We start from the raw sequence: 17,071 nt of genomic DNA, 5'->3' as shown, positions 1-17,071 counted from the left end.
GAGTGGGGGGAGAGGGAGAGGAGTGGGGGGACGGGGAGAGGAGTGGGGGGACGGGGAGAGGAGTGGGGGGACGGGGAGAGGAGTGGGGGGGGAGGAGTGGGAGGCTGGGAGGAGGCGGAAATTATTTTTTTCTCAATAAAAAAAAAGAAAAAAAAAGAAAAGTGGCTTCATCTTAGGTTACACCAAATATATAAGTGGAGTAATTAGTCTTTTAATGAAATGATGTATTTTTCCTGTCTAGAATCCCAGCTCTTAGCACAGTGGCTTACAGTGCTATAATCATGCAGCTTTGTAAGTCTGCTGGCCTTGCCCTGTATTCAGACTGATGACTATCTTAAATATCACCATAGAACCTTCCTCTAACAACAGATGGAAACAGAGGTAGAATCCCATATCAGAGCACTGGACTGAGCTCCCAAGGTCCAGTCGAAGAGTAGAAAAAGTGAGAATATGAGCAAAGCGTTCGAGACCATGAAGGGTTCATCCAGTGAAACAGTTTACATGAGCTAATGGGAACTCACCAACTCCAGCTGGACTGGGAAGGAACAAGCAGAGGACCAAACTAGTCCTTCTGAATGTGGCTGACAGTTGTATGGCTGGGGCAGACTGCGGGACCATTGACAGTGGCACTGGGATTTACCTCTACTACATGTACAGGCTTTTGGGGATCCTATTCTCTATGGATGTATACCCTGCTAAGCCTAGATGTAGAAGGGATGGCCTTGGACCTTCCACAAAGCAAAGTGCCTTACCCTCTCTTAGGATTAGAGGGGAGTGGGGTGGAAGGGTGTGTGGAGGGAGTGGGAGGAGGGGAGAGAGTGGAAATTGGATTGGTATTTTTTTAAAAAAATCTAATAAAAAAGAAAGAAAATCATAACTTCTTTTGTTCTGTTTCCTAAGCATGCTTTTCCTAATACTTTGGGCTTCTCTGACATTTGGGCTTCCATACCTTGGTTTAAAGCTCCCCTTTCTACCATATGTTACTTGTTTGCCATGTCTGACCGCCATCTCTGTTTAAATGTTATGGTATTTTTTCTGTCTTCTATTCTCTTCCTCTGGCCAGCTGTTGATATTTACGGCTTGCTGCCTGTCGTGGAGATTTCTTTAAAACTGTAATAAAGTTTTCCTTAAGCTAAAAACAAGAAACAAAACAAAAACAACAGTGGCAGATGCAGATTACCCCTTTCAAATTGTTGCTCAGTAGGGTCCTGTAGAACCCCCTAAAGTATAAAAGCTATTGCTCTTCCCCTTTGTTATCCACCAAAACATTGTGGTAAGACTCAATTTCTGAACAGACCATATGCTTTAGTTATAGGACATGGAGAAATCAAACTGGTGCACACCAGGAAGCTTCATCTCTACTACCTAGTTTTCATAGTGCAAGAAGGTTCTTTCACAAAACCAGGGTGAAAAATCATCAACAGCCTTACCTTGTTTTGAACCCTGTGAATCACAATAACAGCTGGCCTTTCAAGGTATGCTGACTGATGCAATAGTGGTATGAATGTTATGGGAGTAACCAATTGATTTGTGCTTGGATTTATGGCCTGCTCCACAAAAAAGAACACATCTGGTACTCTAAACTGAGCCAAAAATCCATGGTTGTTGAGGTCATAGGTTATAAAGTCGATCCTAAAACAATTGTTCTTTTAATAAACATGGTATTATCTTTATAACTATAGATTAGTACATCTCTAAATGCTGAGACAAAGCCTCATTTTGCAATAGATAGTGATTAATACAAAGACCCATGACTAGTCAATATGTAGATAACAGGAGCTAGTGGTGTATTCATCTCTAAAGTCTCAGAGATCATAAGAAGAAGGTGAAGCAAAATGATTTCAAGAGCCAGAAGCAGTTGATGGCTGTAGCAAAACCTCTTCTCTGGACATTGCAGAACGGATGCACCTATGCATTTGCAGTGACTAAGACAATATGCACCAACTGAACATGAGCTCAAGCTAGCCAAATTCCCAGCATATAAGATTTACAACATCTCACCCTTAGCTGGAAAGCTATTGGAAATTGATGGCTGCTGAGGGAAAGACAATTTTCTTCAGGGATACTGACATTTAGAGGCTATTCATGTTTTTATTATGTGGTCCTCTACACATGAACATATAGGCAGCACTAAGACAACTCAGTGGATAATAATATGTAATATGTATGAATGAGATTCTCAAATAATACATTTTTAAATAATAAAAATATATCCAAAATTTAAACATAATACTATATAACAAAAAATGATAATGAATATACAACTGAGAAGATAACTTCCCAAAAGACTGTGAATTGAACTATCTAATTTAGAAAGTGAGAGGACAAAATACAAATTATGTTATTTAGAAATGAGTATACATGTGATAAAACTACATTTCAAAAGGCCAATGGGTTGATAATTATATCATTTTAATAGAGAAAACAATGATTATTATGTTCACTTCTCAAACTACCAAGGAGAAACTTTACTGTCTTGGTAAGGTTTTTTTTTTTTTTTTTTTTTTTGGTAAGGTTTTTTAATTCCTCTGTATCTGCAAGTTTCTTTGCAATCTGGACACATAATGGGATGATTTTTTTTATGAATGAAAGGTGGATTAATTTTATCATTCTTGAAGAAAGGCTCTAAAAGTGTCATATTCTAATTTCACCTTAAGTGACAGATGAAATTTACATTGCCGTATTTCTAAGCACCTTGATTAAAAAATGGAAATCAATCAATTCAGTCATCTTTCAGTTTCAGAATTATCAAGCAATTTAACAAGTGGGGAGCGATCACATTTGTGTTAGCTATGACTAAACGTTTCTGTGATCTTTCTTGCAAATAGCCGCAAACCTTCCATCTTAAACCACAACCTTAAAACAAATGTATTCATGTCAATTGAACTGATTTGACAAATGGTTTTAAATCCACTGAACAAGTTTATTTTAAATTCTGGTCAACCAGTTTGCCTTCCTGTTGTGAAAAAGCTCTTTTTAAAGCCCATTCTTCTCACATACATTTATGTGCTTTAATGGATCCAATCTCAAGAGAAGTCCAAGTTAAGTGCTCCATGTACTCTCACCACCAGGTAGAAAATAAAAAATTCATCAGGAGCATGCATATGGCCCCATGTGGAACAAATTTGACTCCCGTTGACAATCTTTTATTCAACATTCAAATACATTTAATGCATACAAATTCTATTCCAAGGATTGTGTTTTGAATATAGTTATGCAATCTGATCATACCTGGTTTCTTTGAGGAGACCTTGACATAAATTTACCATTGCAATACAATGTTTTACATGTAATGTTAGAGATACACATAGTTTATTCTAATATACATGGCAGCAGGACACCTAACCTGATGTGGACGGAAGGAAAAGAATAAAGTCAGGGAAGCTGTGTTTGCATTGATTATACCTATAACAAAACCTAGTCTTTTGTTGTTGTTGTTGTTGTTGTTGTGTGTGTGTGTGTAGAGACAACATTAAAGAATATATTGGAATGAGGCACTAAGTCAAAAATGTGAGGGAAGGAGAATAAAACTATTCACTCAAAGTGCGGCCCCTTAAGTGCTAAAAGTTATGCCTGCAAATGGAGATGAAAGCATCTCCCGGAGGTTCTGTTCGACACTATTGAAAAATTTAGCTGTCTTCTTGCTAATGTTCCAAATCGTTTTAATACACTAATATTTGGAACATTGTTGATTTCTGGGAATGAGTTCCACTTGTTCTTCTTTATTCTATTATCAGAAATCTCATTTAAGACACTTGTATCAAAGCTCTTGAGTAAGACTCATTTGTGGACATTTTTCTTTCAAAATATTTCCATCAGCTTTTGGTATTGGTAATTCCATCTTAGTAAGATATGGAAGACCACTTACTTTTCTATGACAATTGTTCTCAAATGGTCAAGTGCATAATAGTCACTTTGAGAAGCTAATAAAGCAAAGTCCCAGATGTTCTTTCCACATGATTGTAATTCAGTGTCTGATTTACAAAAGCAGTTTTGAGCACCTTAGTTGTTCTTGGGTGAAATGCTGTAGGGACTATAGCTTCTGAAAAACAATGTCATATGCCCTAAGCAATTGCAAATAGTATTGAAGCTACGTTTTCCTCCAGGGATATCTAAATTCCTTGTCTTCCCTGGGGCACATTGTACAAAAAAATAATTATTTGAGGTGACTAACCCACAGCCTACACATTGGGATAGCACACACACATTTATATTGACATTGTAAAACAATATTGTCAGCTACAAATTAACAGTCAACAAGTGTACATGTAGTTGCAAAACTAAAATTCTTAATGTTTTTAATGAGTTTACTATTTTATGTTGGGAAGCACTCCTAACTATTCTGGAACACACACAACACATGTTAAATGCATGTTAGGTCTTGCCCCATTTGAGTTCCTGTCCTGAGTTCCATCAGTGATGAACAGTGCCGTGGAAGTATAATCCCACTAAATTTTTTCCTCCCAACTTGCTTTTTGGTCATGGCATTTTGTTGCAGCAATAGAAACCCTAACAAAGACAATGCCTCTGGTGGTTTAACAGAACCTGTTTGTAAATGCTTTGAAGAGATGAGCCCTTTGGTACTCAGCACTTTTTCTAGGATAATTTTTCTGATTAGATTTCCTGTTGCTGGAGCTTAATTTCACTAATGTATATGTTCAGGTCTTTGAATGTGTTTTTAAAAACTTAAGTAGGGCATTATTATTATCATTATTTTGATTTTATCAGTCTGCAGCTATTCCTTCATTTTGTTTCACCATTTTATATGATTTCATTGTTCTTAGTTTCCAAATGTCCTAACAATTTGGCAGTTTTCTTTTCATCTAACATGTTTAAGAGGATTATTGTTTAAACTTAAATATATAGAGAGATATTTTAAACTCAATATATACATTTCATAAATTTTTACAAGATGGATGTACTAGTTAGTTTTTATCAATTTAAGACAAGTGGAGTCACCTGGGTAGAGGGAACATTAGTTGAGGATTGACCTCTCGGTATGTCTATGGGTGCATTTTCTTGGCTCCTAGTTAATGTAGAAGAGCCCAGCCTCCTGTGGGTGGTACCATTCCTAGGCAGATGGTTTTGGGTTCTATAAGAAGGCAAGTTGAGAAAACCATGGAGAGTAAGCCTGTAAACAGCATTCCTTTATGGTCTCTGGTTCAGTTCCCGCTTTCCAGCTCTGCTTTCGCTTACCTAGATGATGGATGATAACCTGTAAGCCAAATAAACTTTCCCTGCCCGAGCTGCTTTTAGTCATGGTGTTTATTACAGCATCAGAATGCCAACTAGGACAGTGAATGAATGCATTAACTCATTCTAGATAACAAAAAAATAGAGCACTGTCTATACCCCAGTAGATGTTTTATATTTCTTCCTGATGACTGCCTCCTCTTCCCAGAGGTAACAACTGTCCAGACCATTAATACCGTATTTGTGTCATCTGTCTAGTGTCTGACTTCTTTTATTTACATCCTGACTTTAAGGTTTGTGTATATCTTTTGTAGGCAGAGTTTTCTTTCTTGCCCGCCAGTTCCTAAATAACCAATATGGAGAATTAATATGTTATAAATGATCAGCTGATAGCTCAGACTTGTTCCTAGGTAACTTTTGCAATTAAATTCACCCAGATTTCTTATCTACCCACTGCCATGTGACTCATGGCTTGTTACCTCATTTTCTACACATCCTTCTTTTTCTGAGTCGGGTTGGCATCTCCCCAGACTCTGCCCCTCTTCATCCCAGCATCCTTAGTTTGGTTGTTCCTGCTTGGCTATTGGCTACTCAGCTTTTTATTAAACCAATTTGAGTGACAAATATTTCCAGTGTACAAAAGGATTATTCCACAGCATGTTTTTGTACTGTGTATGGTAGGCAGGCACAGTACCACTGAGCCACAGCTAGGAGAAACTTTGTAGGATAACTTGACATCAGCTATTAAATTATCCAGCATTGTTCTTTTTAGTTAGTATTGCTTTGGCTTTGAAGTTTAGAATATTTTTTCTATTTTAATGAAGAATGTCACTGCAATATTAATGTGAAATTCACTGACTATGTACTTTGCTTTTTGTTATATTTTGACAATCTTAAAGGAAGTTGTTCCTTCTAGTACCTTCAATTTCTTATTTCATCCTTGAGTTAGTTTGAATATAATAAGCTCATAGGGAGTGGTGTTATTAAGAGATGTGGCTTTGTTTGAGTAGGTATGGCCATGTTGGAGGAATTGTATAACTGTGGAGGCAGGTTTTGAGGTCTCATATATGCCCAAGCCATGCCCAGTGGCTCGATTCACATCCTGTTGCCTGTGTAAGATGTAGAACTCTCAATTATCTCTTGAGCACCATGTCTGCCTGTACACCTCCATGTTCTACCATGATGATAATGGCCTGAAACTCTAAATGGTAAGCCAGCCCCAGTTTAATATTTTCCTTTATAATAGTTGGCATGGTCATGGTGTCTCTTCACAGCAACAGAAACCATAACTAAGACAACCATCACTTTTAAGTTTTAATTATAAGGATTTCCATATGTTTGAGTCACTTTACTTTTAAGTATTGCCTTTTGCGATGTTATCATAAATGTTTTTTAAAAGCATGACTTCTTTATTAACAAGTTTATTATTGTTATATAGCAAAGCTAGTTATTTTTGTTTGTTGACTTTGCCAGCTTTTAAAAAAGTGTTTATCAAATCTAAGAGTTTTCTATTAGAGTCCTTGTGTCTTTCAAGGATATAATCATGTCACTTGCAATTAGAGGTTATTTGACTTCTCCCTCCCCTATATGTATCCCTTTTACTTACTTCTCTTATCTTACTGCTCCAGCTAAGACTTCAAAGAAAAAGAACAGAGAAAGTGGAACATCATGGAAAGGAGGGGCTGGAAAAAATATAAGAAAAGGAGGATGCGAAAGACAGCTGTAAAATTCTGTCTTCTGATCATAATGTGGCTCTTACATACATGAATTCACACCAACTTTGGCTGCTTGCACAAGATCAAGCCAATCAACATACTAGCACTAACGGGGGAGGGGATCCCAAGGTTTTTCCCCTACTGGTGAGCTTTTGGCAGTTAATTGCTTCTGGTGGCAGAGAGTCCATTTTCCCCACGTTTGGCCACTGTGATGTTACCCATGCCCGATAGATGATCCAGCAACTATGTACATACAGTACTAGTTTGAATTAGTAAGTTTTTAAAAAGAAATTACCTTGGGAGGAAGATATGTTGGGGGGTTGAGAGCAGTATAAGGGAAAAGCAAGAAGTGAAAATGATCAAAATACTTTGCATGACTATATGACATTTCAAAAGAATAAAAATATTATTTTAATAAAAAGAACAAATAAAATGGGCATTCTTTTCTTATTCCTGGTTTTAAAGAAAATGCTCTCAGGTAATGAATATCTAATATAAAAATGGGTTTGTTGCATACATCATTTATTGTGTTGAGGTGCATTCGTTCTACTCCAAGTTTCTTCAGGTCTCTTTTATCATGAAAGAATACTTAACTTGGTTAAAGGTGTTTTGCATATCCATTGAGGTAACCACGTGATGCCTGTCTTTCAATTTCTTTATGTGCCATTTAACATTTATTGGTTTGCATATGTTGAGCTATCTCTAGAGTTAATCTTGCCCACAACTGAGGTAAATCTATTCTGAGTAAGCCCGAGGTTTTCCAGAACAGTAGATATTTTTCTATCTATGTCAACTGCAGAAATGATTTTTTTCAAATGTGAACTTTTCAAATGTCTCTCGCTTCAGTGTTGGAGACTTTATTTACATTCGGGTGTCTTTCAACTTTCACCTGAATATTCAAGGAAAATTCCACTGTTAATACCAGTGGTATTTGAAGGAAGGGCTGTTGAGAGATAATTAGCTCACAAATTTGGAGTTCTCACAAATGAGATTAATACTTTATAAAATAAGAACAAGAATGATCCCTCTCACTTTTCACTATGTGAGGACACAGCAAGTGGGTATTTATGCAACAAACCTATTGCCAATTTTATATTAGATATTCATTACCTGAAAGCATTTTCTTTAAAACCAGGAAAAAGAAAAGAATGCCCATTTTATTTGTTTTTTTATTAAAATAATATTTTTATTCTTTTGAAATGCCATATAGTCATGCAAAGTATTTTAATCATTTTCACTTCTTGCTTTTCCCTTATACTGCTCTCAACCCCCCAAAATATCTTCCTCCCAAGGTAATTTCTTTTTAAAAACTTACTAATTCAAACTAGTACTGTATACCTAAAATTGAACCCTTGCCAGGCAGAGAATCTTCCCAGCCTCAAGAAGAATTGCAGGAAATAAATTTGTTACTTATAGATCACCTAGCTTGTGGTATATTATTATACTATAATATACATTATAACAAAAGATCCATTGCTCTAAAGATACTGTGTTTTATATTTTTCATATTTCTCATTATTTCTGAAATTAGAATAAGACTAAGACCTTCAGCTATATCTTTGTTTATTTTCTTTGATGCTCACAACATACATATACATGAATGTACATGTTCATATTTAGGTATTGTTTAGTATAAAGTCTCATATATTCTATGTATAGATGTGGCAATTTTGCACTGATTTCTGTTTTTCTCATTATTTCTTATGCTTTTATTTTCTTTTCTGCTCATTTTTTTTTTTAAGTTCAGCTGTGCTATCTGAAGCTTATGCCGGTTTTAGTTTGCAAAATGCTACCTTAACAGCTACAAATTTATATAATAGACATAAAATATGACTTTTTATTGTTCTGCTCTACTTCATTTTACATAGCTTGGGTTACATAGAGACTTTTTTTTAATCAAATATATAATTTACTTTGAGCTTATTTCCCCAAACCCTTTACCCTTCTTTTTTTCACTCTCGTCTCTCCAATTAGTCCCCTTTCCCCTAGACAATGTTGCTGTACTTTCATGTTATAGCCTTCCAATTTCTCTCTTGGTTTTACCTTGCTTATTTTAACCAGAAAGAATATTTATGTTATTTCTGTATCATTAAAGGTTATGGCAACAAAAATACTGTATGCACACCAATCTCATTTTCTTTCAAGGGAAAACATTTATATTTTCCAGCCACCCTTGCAATTAGGATTAGGCTGACTCATGTGATAAATTCTCCTAAAGAAAGACATATGGGCAGAAGTGCTCTAGAACGTCCTTTTAATCTCAGCCTCTCTCTCTCTCTCTCTCTCTCTCTCTCTCTCTCTCTCTCTCTCTCTCTCTCCTTTCCATTCTGAATCACAACACAGTGGAGGAGCCTGAGACTTGGGCCTTTTTGTGGAGCATAGACCCTGCAAAGAATCACTTAACTTTCAGACAATATTACAGAAACAATAAATATCCCTAAAGTATTATTTTCATGTATATAATAAAATACAAAAGCCTTTAGTGAGTGAATCTGATAGTTTGATATTGGATAGAATTAGTCTGCTACTTTAGTATTGATTAGATAATACTAGTCTGATAGATTAATACTGGACAGTGTTAGTGTGATAATTCAATCTTATAGCTTGATAACGAATTGTATTCATAGCTATCAACCATTTTCTAAATAAAATAAAATTGTTTCTATACTGTAATCTATGTGTTCCACATTTCATTTCTAAATGAGTTCCAAGTTCATCACTGATCCTTGTTTTAAAATGTCATGTATATAAACCAGAAACAGAAAGATAAATGACTCATATTTCCACTCAAATGTGGAAACTAACAAATTTTATTTCATGAAAAAGCAGAGCTGGGAACGGGGTTCTTTCAGCAACTGGGAAAGGGGGCAAGGAGAGGAATGAGAAGGGTAGGTTAATTAATGAGCATAAAGTTCCTGGCTTGCACCCCATGGCGATCACTGTTGCTTGACAAAGTTCTAGTGTATCGACATGGTGATTACAATCCTCTAGCACCCTTTTACTTTCATTTTTAATGATTTGTCCTATGTGTTATGGAAGTTCCCTTATGCTTTTTCTCTGGGAGTGTTTGTGTGGGTTTGATGAAGAATGAAAATATAATACAATGGCAGTCCCTTTAAACAAATAACTCTTTGGAAAGATCCTCACCACTATGGGACCATATAATATGATGACTCTGCACACCAAAATCTCCATTGTGCCCTCCTGATTACACCAAGATCAGAAAAGTTAGAGATTTACTAACTGGGCACATCTGACCCAAAGGATAAAAAGCATACAATGGAGAGAAACATTGGGCCCAGATCCAGAGCCTGATGGTATCAAGGGCAAGAGTTCAGTTAATAAGTTTAGAGGAATAAGAATTGGTATAATGGGAAAAGAATAAGACATCAGGACCTTCTCTTTTGGGAGTATATATGGGGGAACAGGCTTGTATAGTAAGACTAAGACAGAAAGGAACACAATTAGGGAAAAGCACAATGCTTTTTATGCTACATGGTGCAAATGCTGCATCATGCACCCTGAGGAATGAAAATTGCTCTTAAATTGTAGTGGAGTGTCTGGTCCCCAAAGGAAGTCCTTTCTCCAAGGTTTGGCATTTGGATAATGGCCTCTATTCCCTCGGGGGCTTTAGGAAAGTTTCTGCTTGCTAAAGAGAATCATCTCTTTATCTTTGGCAGAAAGAAGCTGTGGCCCTTCCATTGAGATTAGAGGGTGCCTGGCCTGGTGTACTAACTGAACCTTAGAGAACAATAGGCATTTAGATCCTAGCTGATCTTAACGCCTTTGTTTCACAAAAGATGCTGTGATCAACTTGATGGTCACTTCTTCCCTGAATCATTGAGTCTGCTTTCAAAGTTTGCTGTGGCTAAACTACTGTGCAATTATAGAGTAAAAAAGTGTGGCCTTTTCTCAACAAAGTAACATCCATCCCAAAACATCCTCAGTTCCTGTCAGTCTCTTCCTCCCCTTTGCTGACTCCATGCTACCTCTTTGGGACCTGAATCCTACAGAGTTGGACTTCTATCATCTTACAGTTATATAGGAGGATTAAATGGATAATTCTTATATCGCAGAGAGATGACCATGGTTTATAAAAGTTTATCTCTTTCAATATAGCTAGGAAAGAGAATTATTCATGTTCCTAACACAAAAAGATAAATATTTGAGATGATGCATATACAAAATTACTCCAATTACATTGGATAGGTATGTGTCAGCATATGACTCTTGCGAATCTGCAATTATTTTACTCAGCTTCATTTTTGATACTCCGAAAAGCTTTATGATCATTCCCTCCCTCCTCAACTCTAGCTTTTCCCCATTTTTTGATTACTGACTTCTAAATTATTCTTTTCTTGATTATATAGCAGATTTCATCATGATACTTGCAGATATTTATATATATTGACAATACTCATACTCCGTTTGAAATTTATTATATATCTATATCTATATATACATATCTTAATTCACTGACTTCTTTAGAAGAACAAAATTTCGGAGGTTTTTATTTTCCATCATGATAGAATGCATAATGCCTCTCCCAAAGATGCCCATGATATAATCCTAGGATCTGGAGACTGTGCTGTGTCACACTGAAGGAGAATCTTAGTTGCTAAAATCAGGGCTGCTAATAAGATGATATTAACATCTGAGGATTATCCAGATTGTACAGGAAGTCCTAGTACAATCAAAGAAATCTTGTGGGACTGAAAGCGGAGAAACAGACTTCAAAGCTTACAGAAACTGTGAAAGAAATCACTTACGTTGTTTATAGCTTTGGACTTTGGTACAATTCCTTACAGCAGTATTCTTACTCATGCTGATGATCACCATATTTAAGGGACAATGAAACTGCATGCAATTGTTTCGGTCTAATTGTCTTTCACTTGAAGGATTATTAGGCATTATTTTACTGTTTTATGGCATTGACTATCATGGTGCCAGCCTGGTTTTTCTGTGCGTTTATCATTGCTTTGATATGGGAAAGGTGGCCATAGACTTTTTAAACTGAGACTTGAAGAACCGTTACTTTAGCAGGCGATATCTTGGGATGGGAAAAACACAAAAGCTGAAACCATAGGACAAGAAGCGTCTCTATGCAGATAAACAAGTATAGACCGTTCCAGTAATGGGTTACAGAGTTCTATAAGAACGGAGGCTACAGAAGGCTTTTTTTTCCTGGCCCTCAGCTTTCAGAAAACTGCCTAAAAAACTTCTCAGCAGGTGACTGTAATTACAGCAGCTATGATCTCATTTTCTGTCCTTTTTACTTTTCCCTTTGTCATTTTTCAAAGATTTTAATTATGTATCTGTGAGATTTCTGGTTTTTTTTTGTTGTTTATAATCTTCTTCCCAGAGCTTTTCCATCTTGTTTCTTCTACTTTTCAACATGATCATTTTTCAGTCAATTGATTCAGAGTGACAGTGACTATGTGTTTAGCAAAGCCTAACCTCTCATTCCTGGTAATATTGCGTTTGTCTTTTCTATGGGTTTTTGAATATTTTTTTCTCTTGGGCTGGTAAGAAGGCTCAGTATGTAAACTCATTAGTCACTAAGCCCTGTGACCTAAGTTTATTACCAGAATCCCACATGGAGGAAAGAACAAAAAAATCCCACAGCTCCTCTAACATCGATACATGGGTTGTACTCATTTACCACCCCCCCAAACACATAGACTCACAAATTGGAGATTTAAAAATTTAATTAAAATTCTTTCCTCTTCCTTGGTTTTGTGTAGATCTTTCAGTATGTCTTTGTTTTTGTTTTTTAAAGTCAGGGTTTCCCTATATAGGCCTGTCTGGCCTCTAACTAGTTATGTAAAACAGGCTGGCCTCAAACTCACAGGCATCTGCTTGGCTCTCCCTTCCGAATGCAGGGAATAAAAGTGTGAGCTACCACATCTGGATGAATAGGTCATTTTTTGAAATCATCTTCCAGAAGCTGCATACATTCTTTATTGATTTTATTAAAAATATTCCTTAAGTGTTCTCTTCTGTTTTGTGGCATATTTCATGTTCAGTCTACTTCAACTGATTTTCATTTGTAAGGTGCAATTCCTTCTCCATTGTCACTCTCCTAGCACATATGGCCTGCTGATTCTTTGTATGGGCTGTTACTCATATGTTAAGAGGAATCAATCTTAAATTAAGAATATACTGAGAAAAGATGCTGTGATACAGAGTTTGGGCAGGCAGACATTTTCTTACATTTTGTAATGACATTTTCTGGTTTTTACAGTGGGATGTGTTTCATTTCTGAGGAAGCAATGAATCTCCAGTCACACATATTACATAGGATTGATGCCATACCCACGTGTCTCTCAACAGCCAAGATGAAAATCCACGGGTGGTATTTGCCCATAACCCCTGCACTCAGGAGGCTGCAGTGGGCAGATCAAGAGTTTAAGGGTAGCCTGGGCATCACAGTAAGTTCCAGGTAAGAAATGGCTGCTACATGACAAGTCCATATCTCAAACAATTAAAGAAACAAAATTGAAATAGATTTTTTCCCCAGAACTTCTCAGAAAATAAAATAATAATTACCTCCTCCTTTCCTTTGTTGTTATTTACTTTCATCATGAAAACTAGTCCAAATGTCTTGTTTTCCCAAATTGCCTAAAATGAGTCTCTTAATGTTTTTCACTTTGGAAAGGTTTGTAATCCACTCCTTTTCACTTCTGTAGGCTAATTCTCATGTTTACACTCACCAAAACATTTACTTAGTGTTTAGAAAATGCAGCAAAGCTCATGAATAATTCTAACCTTAAATTGAAAGAATGCCCAATGCATTTTAATATTTTCTAAACACTTTTGTTAACCTGACTTGAGTGTGGAGGAACAGACGGAAGATACGTTCATATGACAGGAACACTTAACTACGCAGAGACTCTTGGGGCGATTATGGATTTTTTTTAAATCAAAAAGTTGGCTTCTCTTCTAACCAATGAAACGACATCAAAACAGCCAGAACGCCTGCTGTGGAAATGTGTCTTTGAAATCTCTATTGTGCTCTTTCACGAGAATATCAAATCCCCCTCCGCAGGCACCTGGGGACCTGGGATGTTAACTGCCAAGGAACTGCATGACAAAAAAGCTGAATGAAAAGGGCAGGAAGAGGCTCCATGTGGATAAGCAGGCAAAGGCAGTGTGAGCCCCCTCTCAGGCATACACTGAGAACTTGAAGGAGGAAATTCTGAGCCTTGCAGGTGACATTTTCCCTGGTCCTTAGTTTGCAGAACGTCCCCTGCAAATTCACAGCAGAGGCGGTGGCGGGAATGATGAGCCTGCTTCCAAAGCTTCAGATTTGAAGTATTCAGATTGGACTTAAAAATATCAAGCTACTCACCAGTCCTTTCAGTTGCTCCCCAAGTGGGCCACCTGTCAAAAATAATAATTGGAGACTGGCTGAGCAAACAGCGGGCACTCAACAGCTCCTGTGAATGAGAGAGAAATGAATGAATGTGTGAGGGACTGAATGGAAAGCCCCAAACTGCAGAGCCGGAAGCTGTAAATGACCAGGAAAGTGCATTTCCTGAGGGAACTATTTTTTTTCTTTATTGAAAATAACAGTTTGTGAGCTCAAAGTTCTAGATAATGGCCATCCACCTTGTGAACTTACTTATATGAAAATGTCATTTGCAAACACATTTTAATGATGTAAAAGTTAAATCTGGTAACTATTTTCTTGACTCTGTCTGGGCCACTAGATTTTTTTTTTTTTTTTTTTTTTTGGTTTAAGTAACTATTGGAGATTTCACTAACTTTTGGTCACTGTTACAGAACTTCAAAGAAATAGCAGTTGCGTTTTACTAGGTGCGATCTTTGATCTTTGAAAAGCCCTATGAAGCCCACCTGCAGTGTACTGGAGCCAAGAGCAGGAAGGCAAATGAGTCTTTCCGTGAAGATGCATCCTGAAGTTCAAATTTCTGATCCTCAGACGAAAGTGAAACCCATTACTTCCTTAAATTTTCTAGAATTAGATCACTTTGACTTAGGTTTTTAAAGAGTTCATATGGACATTGAAACAACACTGATAGCAAGTTTGGGGACATTGAATACACTTCCTTCTAAGAAGACCCCTTAAGGGTTACTGTGGAAATCTAAGGATACTCTAAGCAAATGTCGAAATTTTGCAGTTTTAAAATAACTTTTTACATTTGTTCCGAACTATACCTAAAAGTGTGTATCCAATTAGCTCCTGAATTCAATGCTTTGCAATTTTGGCTTTGAAGGAATTTTTGATAAATATAAAAATACATAAATTGCATGCCTTTACAAATATTAGTTATCTTTCTGCTGAGATGTTGGTAGTTAAAATTATTTAAATGTAAAGTTGGACTTTCTTTGCTTTAATCCAATACATTAGTTCCAACCCAAAATCATTGAGAGAAATAAAACATTAGAGATTTCTTTTTTATTTTTTGATTTATTTCTCAAAGTTAAAATATTTTTATATCAATTTCCTCTTTCCTTCTAATACCTCCTATGAGAGCAATTGCTATCAAATTCATGATTTTTTCATATATATATATATGTATGTATGCATGCGTATGTATATATACATATATGCAACCATGTGTATGATATATATCTCTATCTATCTTTCTATCTATTTATCTATCTAGAGTCGTGGTGTGTGTAGTCTCTCTCCATTTTGTATGACTCTCTGTGTGAGCATAAATGTATAAATATAACTGGCTGAGTCCACTTGGTGTTCCTTGTGTCTATGTAAATTGAGGGCTGACCACTTGGTGTTAAATAAATTATGGTGCTTCTCTTTGGTAAAGATTAATTCTCTCACTCTTCACAGGCATTAGTTTCCTGTAGTTCTTTGTTAAGGAATGAGGCCTCATGAGATTTCCCCCTTCCACTACAACATGTCTATTGGTGTTGTCATTTGTCTTCTTTAGGCAGCCATATTGTTGAGGCATCATGGTTGACACTGTCACTTCTAGGATACAGTATCACAATCAGTTTTCTGTATCTCTGCATCTTATAATCTTTCCATGTCTTCTTCCAAGATGTTCTGTGAGTTTTAGATGCAAGAGCTGTGTTGTAGAAGTATCATTTGGGGCTGGGAACCCCATGGCCACATGTTTCCTGTACTTTTACCAATTATACTTTTCTTTAATGGTCTCTATCTGTAGTAAAGAGATCCTTCTTGGATGAGGAGCAAGAGCTACATTTATCTATCTGTACACAACTAAATATTAAGGATGCTGCTAAGAAATATACTGGTTCAATAAAGGGTAGCAGTAAGCTCTCTTCCAAAAGCCATGACCTGACTAGTATGTAGGTTTTCAGTACCAGTACCAGTACCATGAAGAATTCCCTCATGTTGACTGGGCCTTGCATCCACATATATGGCTTAAAACCTGAGAAAGCTTAAAAAGTAATTTTAGAGTAAAAAAGAACAGAGTTAAGCACAGCTTCTAAGTAGCCAGTATTTGTTGGCGGTGTGCTGCGGGTCCTTTAAGAGAGGTCTTCCTGAACTGGGCATTCAGGAATTACAGAGAAACAACTGCTGAAGTTGCCTAAAGATGAGACTATACTTCGGGGTTCCTGATTCCTGACGGAAGTCTGCCAGACATTTTGCAAGACACAGAAGAAAGTGACTGACAAACTGCCAATATAGGCAAAACTGTCTTTGAAATTTCCTACTTCATGAAAAAGTCTGATAGATACTATGGGCCTGTAGACTGAAGATGGATGCCCCAACAGTATAAAAAAACTTTGGGTGACTGTCCAGGAAGTAAAACATCTCTGTCAATTTTAGAGTTTTAGAAGTTGCTTACAACGAACTTATTGTTTACTTAAGTAATATTATAACCTTTTGAAGTCTTTGATGGAGTTGAAGAATAGATAGTTATATTTTTCTTAGTTATGATAAAAGATAAAGTAGGTATAAATATTGTAACTATAATTCTTGCTTGATATCTGTTTTGTTATATGTAATTTTACTATGTTAAATTTGAAGTCTTCCTTTTTATTTAAAGAGAAAAGGGGAGGTGATATGGAATTCCCCTTTGTGTGGTATAAATACCATTAATTTATAAAAAAAAACTGTCTTGGCCCTGTGCAGGGAATAGAGGTAGGTCGGGAAAACAAAATTGAATGATGTGAGAAAGAAGGAGGAGGAGAAAGAGAAGCCATGTTGC

This window comes from Microtus pennsylvanicus, chromosome X (genome assembly GCF_037038515.1).
Source record: "Microtus pennsylvanicus isolate mMicPen1 chromosome X, mMicPen1.hap1, whole genome shotgun sequence".
Taxonomy (NCBI): Eukaryota; Metazoa; Chordata; class Mammalia; order Rodentia; family Cricetidae; genus Microtus; species Microtus pennsylvanicus.
The sequence above is the reverse complement of the archived record's forward strand: the minus strand, read 5'-3'. Positions refer to the sequence as shown.